The sequence below is a fragment of the Paroedura picta genome, chromosome 2 (assembly GCF_049243985.1).
Source record: "Paroedura picta isolate Pp20150507F chromosome 2, Ppicta_v3.0, whole genome shotgun sequence".
NCBI classification, from domain to species: Eukaryota; Metazoa; Chordata; class Lepidosauria; order Squamata; family Gekkonidae; genus Paroedura; species Paroedura picta.
Window position 1 is genome coordinate 89,633,742 of NC_135370.1, and position 12,692 is coordinate 89,646,433.

The window sequence follows — 12,692 nt, forward strand, 5'->3', positions numbered from 1 at the left end:
GGGTGATTGGCTGCTGAGAGCCATCTCTCATGTTCCCAGACTAGAGAAATACATACCAATTTATCATTCCAAATTACATTACATTATACTATTAATTATGCTATATTACAATCTACTATATAGATAATCTGCTTTTTGTCCTTTGGAGTTCCCAGGGGATTGAGACTGGGGATTTATCCCTTGGAGTAGCACTCTGAGGTAATTTTTCATACAATCCCATTGTTGCTGTTATTTCTGAAAGCTGCTGGACTACAACTGGTTCACTCTCCTGTCCCAGACAAAAATGACTTAGGGCTCAAAGAGGTTATATGAGCTCTTTGAGACTAAAAATATGTTTGGAAGGATCAATGTAAGCCAAGCCCATGGGTTATTAGTCAAAGAAATAGTTGGAGAGCAGTATGGAAAAGACAGTGTGTAAGACAATGAAACCTGACAATTAGTTTGTCTCCTGATGAGGCTCTAACATTTGTAGTGGCAAAGCAGAATCATTTCATAGATTTCCTCCTAACTTCCCACCGGGACCTTCAGTTTCAGTAAACAAAATATGGGAGAAGATTTTTGAACTTTCTTTTTAAAATAAGTTGTATTTCATGCTTGGGGTAGATCAGGACAGGAGCCCTGCAAACACAAATTCCAAAGCACATTTTGCCGATACCATTCAGGAATTTATATTTGTATCTGTATAGCAGGATGTCTGTATGTGAGCATCATCCAGTAAGAAGTAGTGCCTAGTCCTTTCCTGTCAGCTGATTACCACCCCCATCCTGTTTTTTCCCTCCATCTTGACTCAACTCTAGTCTTGGAATCTGTGGGGAGGGGGAAGGCTTAAAAATTGCCTGGGCACTCTTCTGTAGGAGCAAACTGGTGATCATGGGGATGGTTGAACAATCCCCTGTTGCTTGCTGATTCTGTGCTACAACTGTAGCCCCAGACACTTCTTGAGGGTTATGAGGCATTCACCAAGGGTTAAGAAGCCCATATTTGCCTTGCAACATGCAGTTTCGTTCTTATGAAACATTTTAAATATTGGTTTAGAAAGGGGATAAGCATGATTTGTGTGTTTGTATAAGTGTGTTTGTGTACACATTGGGGCTTCAGAATACCCTTCTCTGAATTTGAAGAAAACTTTCACAAGACAGCTAGAGGGACAAACATTGTAAGCTATTAAACCTCTGACATCTTCTAAGACTAATTGCTTCTTCTTATATGTCCTACCAATGTGGGAGAGTCAATTGCGAGTTTAAAAATTTCATAATAGAGCTTCTCCCTATAAAGGAAGTAGAACTATTTTGCAATCTTTGTTTTGATACCATTAATAAACCACCTCATGCTGTGAAGCATTGAGTTCATGTATTCCTACAGTTTTGATTCAAGCTTTCAGCTGGCTTGGTTTAGATCTCTTTTATATTTTAACTAGATAAAAAGCCCATTTTATTCTCAAATAAAATGGGCGCTAGATGGCTTCTCCATCCCCCCGGCGACTCCCCAAGGCAGAAGGCGTTCTCCCCCCCCTCCAGACTGGGGAAGGGTTAAGCGGGGCCGGTGTGGGATGATCGGTCTACCTTGTGTGTCCCCTGGTGGGTCCTGAGCGGGCGGTGGATTGCAGGCGGCTCTGAGGGCATCAACCATGTGGCGCGGCACGGTGGCGGTACGGCGGCGGCGCTGGCGGCAGCCCAGCGGCGGCGCTGGCAGCGGCCAAGCAGCGGTGCTGGTGGCGGCGGGTCAGCTGTGCGGGGGGGATCGGCTGTGCGGGGGTGTCCTCTGCATCATGGATGCAGGTAGATGTTTGTTGGGGCCTCGGCGGTAGCGTGGAAGATGCCAGTAGAGCAGCGGTAGGGCATGCTGCTCTGGGTGGCTTGCGATGGTGCAGCATGTCAGGCTCCGGGGCGGGCGGCTGTGCGGTGGCGCCATTTTGAGGGTGTGGGAGGCATCGGCGGGGCGCTGAGTGTGCAGCGGCTTGCCGGCGTAGTCGGAGTCTCTGGTGCCATGTTTGATCTGTGTGGCCGGGAGGTTTGCCGTGGGCGCGGTAGCGGGGAATATCAGGGAAAGGCGGGCAAGCGGGCAGCAGGAAGTGGGGGTGGGGTGAGAAGGGCACGGCCGTGGGGGGCTGGGGATGTCCGCCGTCACTTGGGGTGGGAAGGGCGGAAGCTGTGGCGGGTGGGGACAGACGGTTGGGAAGGGCTCGGGTGGCGGCTGATAGGGCTTGCGGTCGGCAGAGGGAAAGTTGTTTCCCTGGAGGCCAGCGCCGTAGGGGAAGGCTCCTGCCCGGCAGCCATCCGGGAAGGATGGCGGGTCGGGAGGAGTGTAGAGTTAGTGGTGGCATGTCCTCGAGACGGGCCAAGTGTCTAACAGGGAGGCGCGCTTTGCACGCCTCCCAATTGGACACTTGGCCCTGGATTGTCAGTTGGAGGAGCGAATCAGGAGCTGTGCTCCTCCGAGTTTTTATCCCAGACAGAGCCCGCCCTAACTCCTCCCCCACAGCCCTTACTCTATTATTTAGTCCGTGGTGCCCCGCACCACGGGACAGTTTAAAGACTAGTAATAAAGCCCACTGTAAAAAAAATACAGCGGGTGCTAGCCGTTCCCAACTGCCCTGGCAGTGCTGGCCAGGCGGGAAGGGCTGGGGCTCCCCGAACTCCCACCTCCCTCCATGGGAAAAGGCTCCCCAGGGCCCGGGCCCTGGGGAAGCCTTTTCCTCCCACCCAGCAGAAACAGTGTCCCCAGGGCCCGGGGATGCAGCTCATGGCCTCAGCGAGGCCGCGAGTGGTGTCCCCGGGCCCTGGGGTGGCTTTTTCCTCCCCCCCCCAGGCCTACCTTTCCTCTCAGCGGGCAGGCTAGGAATGGCCGCTGTGGGGTGAAGGTTTGCCCTCATGGGGGTTTGGGCAGGTTGGGAGGTGCTTTGTGCCTCCCAAGTGGTCTGTGCCGGGGCAAGGAGCCAATCAGCAGCCGCACTGCACACGGTTGCTGATTGGCACTTTGGGGCTGGACTGACAAGTGGAGGGCCCAATCGGGAGATGCTTCATGCCTCCCAATTGGGCCCTCCGCTTGTCAGTCCAGGGGAAGGGGCCAATGGGCACCCTTCCTCATCCAGGGCAGGGCCCGCCCTTAGGGCCCTTACTGTTTTATTTAATCCGCTCCACAGGAGCGGTTAAAGATATGTTCTTTTTGACATTTAGGTGGGCATCATATATGTCTACATTCTCTCTCATACACACACATACATACTATTAAAGACTCACAAGAAACTTACAACAGCAGCCATCTCATTACTCCCTCCCCTCTCTCCCGATTTCTGTGTCTCACCTTTTTCTTCCCACTAACCCTTCTCTTACTCTCTCTTTCTTTCCCCCATTCCTGTCACTTTCTTCCCCCAACTTCATCCCCACTTTTTCTGTTAACCAAATTGGAGGTATTTTAATTTAGTTGGGGAAATTAACATAACAAGAAGAAGGTACCAATAGGTCCTCTACCTATGTATATTTGGTTAGTCCATCAATAAACTCTTAAATAAACCAGCCTGGAGTAAACTAGATATTTGCTTCTATTAAAGGAGGACTTAAAGCAGTACAAGCACACAAAACATACATAACCATGCCTACATATATAATCTAAGGAAAAGCAGAGTTGAATGGGAATAGCTTTAGGAAGAGAGAAAGCATGATGTGCAGAAGAAGCCCTCAGGTTCAGCAAAATAACCAGCGCATTATGGAAAGGAGAGAGAAGATTACACACAAGTAGGTGGTATATGCAGGGTTCCCAGAGAATGTTGAAAACACAGATTGGTGATAGGTGCTCCACTTCTATGGAAAAATTGTATCTTCAGGAAATGGCTAACATGGCAGCCCCTAAAACAATGTACTGATGCTATTTCTTGTGTATGATAAAGAAACTAGAATGCATGTAGTGGGTTTATCTGGAGTGAGGAGAGTATCCAGGATGGAACAGCAAGAGTTTCACACAAGGTTGACAATAACTGTGATTTCTCTATTGGGATAGAACTAAAGATAATGTTTCTTGGTGATCCCTAGATTGGTGGATGGGAAACTGTCAAGATATGGTGGACTATAAGTGATTGCTAATTGGGTTCCATGAGTGTGAAGGGAAGGAGAGATTGGGAATTGATAAGATTAGCACCACCTTTCTCAGAATGCCTATTGTTCCAAAGATATGCATTCCTATTCTGGGTGGGGAGAGATAGCCTATTAGTTAGTCAGCCTCCTGAATATGTGATCCCTGGTTGGCATCCATATTTCCTGCTTGGGACAAGATTGGTCATTAGATGAAACTTATATTTATTCCAGTGTCCATTCCTGCTAGATAGAGTGCTGCAAATTAATATTAGCATTTATGATTGTGGTAGCTATAAATTACCCCTCAAGGGGTCTGGCCACTAACATTTATGACTTTTCACCCAGCATCCATCATGGGTCTTTGTCACAACTTCACCCTCCCCAATCACTACTGCCATCAGCCGGTCTCCCAGCCACCCCTCCTCACCAACACTGGGCTTGGTGTAGCTCCCAGTGTTCATTACTAAGCATACCACAGCTTCTTCCCCTTCAATAGTGTCTTCTCTGGTCCATCCCCTCATAATCATTGCTGTTCCTGTCTTGGGCATGTGTCTTTTTGTTTTAATAATGTTTAGATTTTTCTATAAATCTCCTTTCTGTCATTGTGGACTTAATAGACAGATTTTGATTCCTATTGGCACATTTGACTGCTAAAATATAAAACAGGAACTTGCTATAATTTGTAAGGGGTCTCATTTCCCCTCCCCCAGTATTTTCTCTTTCCCTTCCCTGAAAGCTCCCATAACCTGGCTGCTGCATGGTGAGAAACCTTCAAGGATTGGAGGGGGACATCTTACTTTCCCTGTTTTCTCCAGGGCCATAGCCACAGGAAGGTCTCCAGTGACCTCACTGATTCATTGGTGAGAGACTGCTCCTCTCCATCCATAATTGCCAAGAAGCGATAAGGGGGTTCCTCCCCTGGCTGTCTGACCTCTCTCCCCAACAGGTCCTCCGCCAGGTTTCCCATATGTGGAGCACTCCCCTCAGAGGCTTCTCCCATTGGCCTCTCTTCCCGCGCTCCACCGATCTCAGGAGCCGTGGGGGGATCAGGAAACAGGATGGGGGCTGCTGGCTCCCCTTCACTGCCTTCCCCTGGGATAAAGGCCTCTGTGCCCTCTCCTTCCACCACTGCCACGGATGGTGGGTGTGCAGACAATTGGAGGACTAGCAGGGAGTCAGTGGCTAGATCCTTACTCTGTGTCTCAATCATTTTTTTTCATCTCCCAGGCAACTCAGGAGACCCAGAAAGCATGTCATGTGACATCCCCCACCTTTGCTTCCTTCCCTCTTCCCACTTCTCTGTCAAAATTCTCCCTTCTTTCTTCCCTCACTGGTTATCTATCAGTCTTCCCCCACCCTCCTTCATTTACTGTCAGTCCCATCTATTTTCCCCCACTCCCATTCTCTAACAATCCTTTTACCTCCCTTAGATGTAGCTGAGTCATACAAGTCAGATGGTATCAAATTATGCAGTGGTTGCTGCCAGGCCTGGCTCCAAGAAGTCCAGGATTATAGAAAGATCTGTCTTGTCTGTTCATACCTCCAGTAACCAGATTTTACTCTCAGATTTGGCCAACTCTCTATTTGAAATGTACAAGTGGGGACTTGCAAGAAACTTTTGGGGAGGGAACTACCTAACCTTTACTTCTTTCCCTCTCCCCCCTTCTCTGTCAAAGTTCCCCCTTCTCTTTCTGTCCCCACCACTTATCTATCAATCTGCCCTCATCTTTCTTTCTCCCCTCACCCCTTCTCTGTCAATCTTTTCTCCTCTCTTTTTATCCTGACCTTCACTGCTAGCAATCCTCCTTCACTTTCTCGGGCCTAGTTCAGTCATGCAAGTCAAGTGGTATCAAATTATACCAGAAGTTGCTGCCAGGCCTTGGTTTTGTAAGTCCATGTTTGTAGAAAGATCTTTCTTTTCAGTTCACACCTCAAATTTGGCCAACTTGACTATTAGAATATACAAGTGGGAACCCACAAGGATTTGTGGGAGGCATCTCATTTCTCCCTCCTTGCTATTTCTCCTTTCTCATTATTGAAAGTCATATTACCTTTCCCCTCTTCCTTCTTCCCCCTCTCCTTCTAAGATTGCCAGCCTCCAGGTAGAAACTGGTGATCTCCTGGAATCATAATGGACCTCACAACTACAGACAGCAGCATTCCCTTTGAGTTGCCAGGTCCAGATTGAGGAATTCCTGGAAATTCAAGGGTGGAGGTTTGGGAGGTTGAGCTTTGGGGAGGGAAGCATCCTCAGTAAGATATAATGCCATAGACCCCATCCTCCAAAGCCATTTTCTTCAGAAGAACTGATATCTGACAGCTGGAGAGTAATTGTAATTTGGTGTAATATTCAGCTCCCACCTGGAGGTTGTCAACCGTCATTTCCTGCTTTGGAGGGTGGAGTCTGATGGAATTGTATACCTCGAACCTCATCTTCCCTATACTCCACCCCTCAAATTTCTAGGAATTTCCTACTCTTGACTTCTCAGACCCATCTCCTTCCCACCTAACAGCCAACCTACCTTTTCCTGTCCATCTGTCTTAAACTTCCTCCCCCTCCCCCAGCAACCTCTACCTAGAAAACTATAGTCCATATGTGTGGCAGGCCACGTTCATTTGCACGGTACGGAACCCCCAAGGAACCCTCCCCACACTATCCTCTTTCCCTCCTTCTGGCAACTCTCATATCCTCTTCCACTTTCTTGCCTCATTCTCCTCAGCCATTCACTAGCCTTTTATCTGCCTCCAATCTTTAGCTATATTTATTTTTTTATTTCCTTCATTTATACTCCATCATTATCCAGTGGGAATCAAAACAACTCACATTATTCTCCTTTTGATCCATACAACAAGCCTAAGAGTTAGGTTAGGCTGAAAGTGTGCAACTGGCCTCTAATCACCCAGTGAGCTTCCACAGGAAGATGAATATTCAAACCCGGGTCTCCCAGACCCTTCTTTTAAGCTCCTAACTGCTATACCATTCTGGCTTTCCTAAGGTGGATGCTGTTGAGCAGAAACAAGCAGCCAGGCCTAGTGAGTCATACTGATCAGATGGAATCAGGTCACACAGAGATTGCCTACAGTCATACAGTTGCCCTACTCTGGGTGGGCCCTAGAGATCTCCCAACTGAACTCCAGAGTTCTGTCCCCCTGGAGAAAATGACTGCTTTAAAACCATCATTTCAGTGAGAGTGCTCTCAGAGTGCTCTCAGCTCCACCTATCTCACATTTTGTCTGGCTCCAATGAGTCCTCCCTCAAAGCCCAAAATAGGCCTGGAAAGGACCCTTTCCCTGCCCCCTGCCTTTTACTGACAGAACCAAGCATGGAATATTAGGATTACCTAGCAACAACCACTGAGGTAATCTGTTGCTTAAAGCTACAGGTGTGCCCCTATCATTTTGGGTTTTTTAACCCCTCCAATGTTTTTGTTTTTAGATTTCATATTTTTCTGCAAACCTAGAGCACTTTTGAGGTTTATAGAAAGATATCTGTTACCCATTCACGACTCCAGTCACGGATTTAAGCATCTTCAGATCATTGGTATATGGTAATGATGATAACAATTGCTATATAGTTCAAGTCATTGCAATATACTATCAGCTGGCTTTTCCATTCTGGATTGCAGGTAAAGTATTTGGATTTTTGAGAATTAGCAATGTTTATAATGGCAAAAACAAAAATTTAAAGTTCCACAGAATACACATTATTTATTTGTTTAGGTATTTATGTATTTTTTTATTTTATTTTTAAATTTCTATACCGCCGCTCACCGATAGGTCTCGCAGAGGTTTACATCATAAAATTCTAAAAACAGTAAAACCCCAATATTACCCAATTCACAATAAAACACTACCATGATACAATAGCGGCAGTGGACATCCTTTATAAATCTGTTTTAATCCCACCTTGTTCAGTGTGGGGCACTGATCTTACTCTAGTGAGAGCAGGAGCTGTCTGATGGAACTTGGGATCCAGTTGGAAAACCCAGGACTCTGCCCTGGCCTCAACCATATGCCTGGCGGAAGAGCTCTGTCTTACAGGCCCTGCGGAAAGCTGGTAATTCCAGCAGGGCTCTCAGCTCTTCCGGGAGCTCGTTCCACCAGGTCGGGGCCAGGACCGAAAAGGCCCTGGCCCTGGTCAAGGCCAGGCATATGTCCCGGGAGCCCGGGACGACCAAAAAATTCATACCTGCAGAGAGGAGAGCTCTGTGGGGGGCATAAGCAACCCAGGTGTCCCGCAGGTAGGCAGGACCTAGGCCACGTATGGCCTTAAAGGTTAATACCAATACCTTGAACCTGACCCGGAAACAGACTGGTAACCAGCGCAGCTGACAGAGCACCGGCTGAATATGGGCCCTCCAAGATGTCCTAGTGAATCTTGGATTCTTTTGAGGGATGGAAAGTGTAATGCCATTTGTATTTGAGTTTCAGTAACTCATTATCCCCCTTTCTTTTATAGCCTAGCTCTTAAAAGAGCAAATGGTTTACTGTTTCTATATAGTATGAAGTGTGATAACTAATTGCTTCAGAATCTGTTTACATGACATTAAGTATACTTCAGTGGCTTAGAAACCTTTTAGAACAAACTGTACGTTCTAACTGATGACAAATCAAATCAGACTATGCATCGAACTGTGAAGCAGGTCAGATCAGTAAGTGTGTTGCAAGTTCCAAGATAATACCTCGGCTTTGGAGCTGTGCCTAACTGCTGTAGTAAAACTAAATTAAAACTCTTTTATAAAATATAAAGCTTGGCACATTTGTGAAAGTTGCAACATTTCCAATAAGTCTGAGCTGATATGCAGTTCCAGTTGAAATCCCATTAAGTTCAGTGGCTTGGCAATTTTAAGGTTGTTTTCTTTTTTTTTTTTTAATTTAAGGCTTGGGTGTTTTGAACTGAAACTCAAAAGTTGTGATCCTGGAAAACTGAATCTGGAGGGAAGAGATTTGATTTAATCCTTGTGCACTGAAGTTGCCAACAACTTCCTAGCTAGGAAGTTTTCGTGTCATTTCGGGTTTTGCAAATGGATAACCAGACAAAATGTTAAGGAGTCTTCTGGCTGTTGGTTTGGCTAAGCAGAGGAGTCAGGATCAGCACATCTGTTTCCCATCTGCCTGTGCCTCCCTCCCCCACAAAACATACCTCTCAACTGCCTCATTTTCATTTCTCCCTATGAAGCTATTTTTAAACGGAGGGTAAAGAAATGGCTCCAGACTTCCTAGAATGGATGTAGTGATTTCAGTGGAACAGCCAAGAAGTCAAAATTGCTTTCCAGTAGGAATCAGAATAACTTTGCCAGTGCCCCTTTACCCTTGTAGCTGACTCCCCAGAAGCTCTTCTAGTCTAAGATGCTAAAAAATGTGCCCCCCCCAGAAGTCTAGTTATCACCAGATAGGTAGGCTGAAGGAAGGAATAATAGCAAGGTAGGCACTAAGCAGGCAGATGGGTTTACTGGTAAGCTGGTGACCTAGAGGCTAGTGATCAAGGGAGGAAGCATCCAGGTCGTTTCTTGACCTTTACTGAAGAGATATACAATGTCAAAGTGATGGGTTGGCCTAGACTCTGAAGTTTCATAGATCCCTGGTGTCACTTGTCAATAGAAAAGTCAGTGTTCTGTAAGTATTTCTGGCTTTCATACTAGGCATTATGCCTGAAATTGCTGTCTCAACACAATTGTTAAAGAGAGTGAAGATGGCATCACTGCCAAATTGTAATCCAGTATTTTTCTCATATTGACCTATCTTTTTGTAGAGAGAGTTTGTGGCTTTCCTTTTCCCTTAGAGTAGCATTTCAATCCTAGCTTATGAAATGGGGATAGGCAAAAGTAGCAATCATAGACCTGACAGCATAGAAGTGTTGGGTTGGTGGCAGTGTTGATAATGCCCTGCCATTTCTAATGACATTTTAACACGTCCTGCAATGTAAGGATATACTCTCCACTTGGAACCCTGGAATCTCTCACAACTTTCTTCTCAGCAGAAAGCAACAACAGTGGGTAGGTTACAGGCATGTAATCATAAATAATATCCCCCACTAACCTTGGTGTTAAACATGATCAGCATGCAGACCAGCATTTAGAGTATTTGGCCCTTGGGAACCAAATGTAAATCTCCATATTTTTCCAATATGAAAAGTGGGATATGGGCAGTTCCACACTGGCCTTTTTCCTCAGGTTTCTTATTATGCTTTCCAAACTTGCTGTTTTCTCTGTATTTTCCCTGGTCTCTCCCCCCCCCCCTCCATATTAAAAAACTTCCAGTACAATCACAATTGAATCCTCTCAGGTATGAACTGGCATATTATTTCTGCCTGATGCAGTAGTTAGTCCTGACCTTCTGCACTTATTCAGGTAATGAAGCCAGTGAGGGAGCTTGCCATAAATTTCACTGCTTGGGGCAGCCTGACTTTTTTCAGCTTCTTATACTTTGCTCTTGTCTATACATCATGACCACAAGCATGGAAAGAGGTATTTCAGGCTCGATGCTTAAATCCTAATGGCCCAACATTAGATGTGTTTTACTATACTGCTAATAGACCCAAATTGTTGTACTGGATTAGTGGCCTTCAGATTTCTCTTAGTTAAGGGCCTCTTTCCATCCAGTTTTGTAAAATTGCCCCCTCCAGATTTGGAAATTCTTGGAGGAATGAGGGAAGAGTTTGAGGAGAGTGAGCTCAGAGAGGTATAATTCCATAGAGTCCGCCCTTCAAAGCATCCATTTTCTCCATGGGAACTGATCTATGTAATCTTAAAATTTTTAAGATTTTAAGAATCTATGTAATCTTAAGATTACAGTAATCTTCTGTAATGACAGAAGATTTCTGGGTCTCGCTTAGAGGCTGGCAACCCTACTGACCTCTGTACCAAGGACTGCATTCATGTAGATCTCATTGCAGAAGATTCCAGAGCATGTTCTATGAGGTAAAGCCAGTTCATAGAAAGCCCTGGCCAGGCCTATTGGTCTTCATAATCCCCTTCAGGTAGGTAAGATTACACCCTAGAATTTTCCTAATGCTCTCCTGTGGTTATGACTGAAAGGCATAGGTGCTAATGGATGTTTTTTCAGGGGGTGGCATCTGTTGTTTCTAGTCCCCTCACCAAGGAACTTCTGAAAATCTTCCAGGGACTTTCACAGAAGACAATTTGAAGAACATTGTTTTAGATAAAACAAGAGTATGTAAAGAAGGGAGCAACTGCAACAGAACAAAAGGAAGATTGGGTCAGGAAAGCTTTACAAGAAGAATGAAATCTACCCGGGTCAGGTCAGGTTAATTCAGGAATACTGCACAAAATAGAACTGGCATCTTTTCTTCTTTTACAAGAAGTCTAATGTACTGTGCTGAAAACACATTAATTGTCTACATATTATTGAAAACATATTTTGAATTACAAGTCAACGTAAATTAGATACAGTTTTAAGTCCCGTTGTAGTCAGTTTTATAAACCTGACTCCTTAGCTTTGCATTTAAAGTGCCATTCAGTGGTCATCCTTACATGGTGCTGATCACATATTAACAAAGGCCACAGACTTGCACAAGTAAATGTGATTTTGCAGCCTTGCTGCATGGCAAAGAGAGTCCAATTATTCCCAAATCAAAAGTCTCAGCAGGAACCCAGACCATTGTCAGATGGATGCTTTGTGCACATCTGCTGCACTGCACAATGCTTAACTTGATTGCTCACCCTTTCATTGACGATAGGGGCTCCCACGTGTGTAACTAGATATAAAAGCATTGGCACTGTAGCCTTGCTTACAAGAAATATAGAAGAACAAGACATGTCTGTTCTATACCAGGTAATTTATGCAGTACAAGAATAAAGCAAAAAAGAAAGACATTGAATGCTCTATTGATGTGTCTGTTGTACAGAGTAATTGGCCATTACTCTTTTCATGACACCTTGCAAAAATGTACAATATACAATCAAATGCCAAAACTTTTGGGAGGGTTGCTGGATAAACAGTAACTATCATTACTAGTAAGTGCTACAGTAATTCATTTAAAATTGAAATGAAATAAAAAGCTGTGGATTATATGGAAATCTGTTTCTGCATGTCTGAGGTCCTGAATGCACTACATTAAACAATTAGTGATGCCTTGTTTAAAAGCCCTGAATTTGCTGGACTAGAACAATAAAGATTGCAAACATAACTGATAGCTTTGCACCAGACTGGGATGGGTAGCAGTTAGGTAAACTGTTTGTCAGACTCCAGTGGATATGGCACCACATAGGATGTAACTATCTTTTAACAAAAGATGATCTAAATATGAAGCTTTTCAATTCTGTATGAGAGACTTAAGGGCATGCTGTGTCATTTTCAGATCTTAGGTGTTGCTGAGCAGGAGCGGCTGTGCCTCATAATGTCAAACGATTAGCTTCCTCAAAAGTAAACCTCCCCTCGTGATTATTTTATGGGATATGATAGTAATAATACATCAGTGAAAGCCGTTAATTAAGTTTACTCTAAAAGAAACCAGTAATGATTCAACAAGACTGTTTTAGAGTAACTTCAACAAATACAGCTCAGCTCTTAAGAACGGGATGATGTATAATTAGTTGGGAGAAATAAAACACTCATTCAGAACTTGGCAGGATTTAGAGTAAGCAGTGGAGCCTGCCAACT

The 12,692-nt window shown here is 44.9% G+C and overlaps 1 protein-coding gene across 5 annotated transcripts in view; it reads left to right on the forward strand.

Annotated features, from left to right (window-relative positions):
- Window positions 1–12,692, forward strand: part of KCNQ1 (potassium voltage-gated channel subfamily Q member 1) — a 481,025-nt gene that overhangs the window by 215,426 nt on the left and 252,907 nt on the right. The window lies entirely within an intron of this gene.